We start from the raw sequence: 3,537 nt of genomic DNA on the forward strand, positions 1-3,537 counted from the left end.
GAGGTAAATGTCTTGTAAGTTATGGACATTCATTAAACAAAGAATATACTTTGTTAAAATCTTAATAGGAAAAATTCTGTTAAAAAAATTCTAATGAAAATGAGTACATTATTTCTTTGAATACGCCACAAAAGTTGTCTCATTAATAAAACCTTGTTAGGAAAATTTAATAGAAGAAAACTTTGGTCTAGAAAAAATTACAATGTATATTTACTCCCCTCACAATTATATCATTTTAATTATATGTTTCAGGCATATTAAATCTTTCAGGGATAGCATTAATAGTCATGCCACATGTGTTAGCTATAAGAACATTTCAAATTTCATGCGTTATCAAGATAACAAGATATGGACTTATGATTGTATAAACCACGATTTTTGTGAAATATAAATTTATTATGTTGAGTTTTGTGCATTACATGTTACGAATTTACTTTTCTCATTTAACATTCGCGTTAGGATACACATTTAAATATTCGTACTGTAGGTCTAGAAATTTTAGGTTTCTCTAATATGTTCAATTTTAATAGGATTGTGTCCTTTTATTTGTAAATCATTACTTTGATCGATATGCGTCATAGAATTTACTTTGATATCCTCGTTATTCATAATATGAAGTATGTACAAAAGTATTGTCATTAACTTTTTTTTTATATTATTTATTTCTCATAAAGATATAACTTATTAAAATTTCGGATGGAATGGATGTGGTGGGTGGGTGACTATGTATGTAGATTGATTTAATTTTATTATATTATTATTAATATTAACAAATTGAATTATCACTTGATTATAAACAAAACACTTTTAAACCTGACTTTTGAATTGAGAAATTAAGAATCATATGCGGGTGTAATTTCCACATGTAATAATTGCATATATATTTTTCAATCATTCAACACTCTTTTACACAAATCAAGATTTACTATTATGTGATATCAATAATTAAATTAATACTATGAAAGGGGTTCAATTTGGATAGTTTATACCATAGTTTCAACTCAGACAATTTTACGTGGTTTGAAATTTTTTCAAATCAAATCAAACCATTATTTGATATTTTGTTCAAATTTAATTCACGATTTACCTATCAAGATTATAATAATATATTTAAAACAAGTTAACACATAAATTTAAACGATAACTAATAATGTTAAATATTAAATTACATTTATGTTTGTCTAAAATTTGAAATACAATCAAAAAGGCAAAAATGCAATAGCAAGTTAATATTTAGCGATAGGCCAGTAGCTTTCTCCACTCAAACTTTTTCAAGCAGCAATATAGAAACAACAACACCCCTTTAGGCTTAATAGAAATGGTGTTCTAGCCTCTCATTTGATCATAATTGGATCAACATCCCTTGTTGTAACACATTATTCGACCTTTGTATAATATGCAAATATCAAAATACTTATTAGTCCGTATTAATGATTTTGACAAGCAATTAAAAACATTATACATAGAAATATCAAAATTGATTATAGAAAGTAAATGTGACCTTATATAGTTTTCTCCAAGACATCCAATGCCTCTACCTCATTCAAATATTGATGAAGCACTATAGTTTCTACCCAAACCAATCACAAGTGTATAATAACTTCAAAAATAACAAATATTTCAACCAATAGGGACAAAAAGTAATGAATCTGACTAGAGTAAAGAAAATAATGAACACTTAATGAAGAAAAATTAAAGAACACTTAATGAAGAAAAAAGAAAGGGCAAAAGAGAATGGCCTAAATAAGAATCTGAGACTGACCAAGAGAGAAAGGGCAAATCAGGCATAAATTAGCAGACTAATAGGCAAAAAGCGATTGATGATTGTCGTTTGTGATTTAGAATCGCAATTCATTGAGTGGTGATGGGCAGATGTCAAATGTTCGAGAAATGAGTGTTTAGGTTAGGGATTCTGAAACTTTTGACATGATTTTGCTGCCTTAGTTTTGTTGAATTATGATTTGAATAATCAAAAATATATGATTTTTTTGTTCATTTCATATGATTTCAAGGTAATTTTAGTTTAGTTTAAATATCAGGCTAGAACGTGTGTAGTGGACTTGTAAAACCATAGGGCCAATAATGATGAACCTACTTTACTTTATATGATTATTTCAATGGGTTAGTTGTAATTTATATTGCTAAATTGATTTTTTTCGGAGAAGTGAAAACTACAAAATTTATAATTTAATAAAATTATTTTTTAATGAAAAAAAAATTGGAACTGAACCAATGGGCTCAATTTGATTTGTGATTCCGCGAATTTTTTGTTCAGCCCTAAGTAATGGACAACGAATTCCCCCTTCGTAGGTCATTTAATGACCCTTACAGTTGACATACTCTTATGTAATCTGTTTACTTTCAAAGTTTGTTGTAATTCGAAAAATATATTCTAGGACATGATTAATAAATTTACGAGATTGAAGGTTGCATAACAATCCTTACTTACCCCTCATGACTTTTTGTCGCGTCCCTCAAAATTCGAACACATAACATTTCCCTTAAATAAGACTTAAATTGAATTCTGGTACCATAATAGAATTTACTTTATATAAAATGTGGAACTTAAACTTTTTTTTTTTTTATTTCTTTGCAAATGAATTTTTTTTACTAAACCAAATCCTTTTTGCAGAGATAATTGCTTATTTAGAACTGCCTCCATCTCAGAAAGATATATTTGTTTCTATTTTCATACCCGTTAAAAATATGTAATTATTATAGTTTGAAATATAATTTCTTTTTCGTTTTTTTACATTTTTGCTAATAGGTTCTTGCATTAAATAATGATTTAAACAGAAGTAGTTCATATTTGTTGCTAACAAAATATATTAAATATGGACATATTAGAAACCTAAATAATATATATACTTTCAACAAGAAAAGTGGTCTACAATTTGAGACAGACGAAAAAGAAAAGCAGCTCTATTTTTATGGAACTGAGCGGATATCATTTTAACTTAGTTCTATCTCGATGACAATAAGCAAGTGGAACTAAAAGATAGAGGAAAAACTAACTACCAACCGAAATCTCAAATTGAGTGGAAGTGGGTGCACAAACTAGAGCCGTGATATGTTTCACTCTTTTTTCTTGCATATTTTAGTTGGCATGAATAGGTTTGATGTTGTAAGAGAAGGATCCAAATGAAAAAAACAAAGTGAGCGTATGGTTAAAATATTTATTTAAAATTTGTGGAACACCCACCACCCCAAATCCCCTTAACAAAACACCATGTTATTATCATAGTGGCACCCATCATATACCCACCATAGTTAGTTTCGATGCAATTGAGGTTTGTAAAATAGTTTATCTTGGTGTTTCTTTAAGTAATGTGTGAAAATGCACGCGTGCGCACATTATTTTAGTTATTTTTTTTCTTGAAAGACTATAATTATAGACGACCAATTTACAAATTCCTAGGAAAGAACTTGGGATAGGTGCATGTGTATCTTCGATTCTATAACATTCACTAAATTTAGAGGTATAAATATAAATTTTTATATTTATTTCGAGTTTGATCGTTTGGTTATATACAACGA

This window comes from Olea europaea, chromosome 22 (genome assembly GCF_002742605.1).
Source record: "Olea europaea var. sylvestris chromosome 22, O_europaea_v1, whole genome shotgun sequence".
Taxonomy (NCBI): domain Eukaryota; kingdom Viridiplantae; phylum Streptophyta; class Magnoliopsida; order Lamiales; family Oleaceae; genus Olea; species Olea europaea.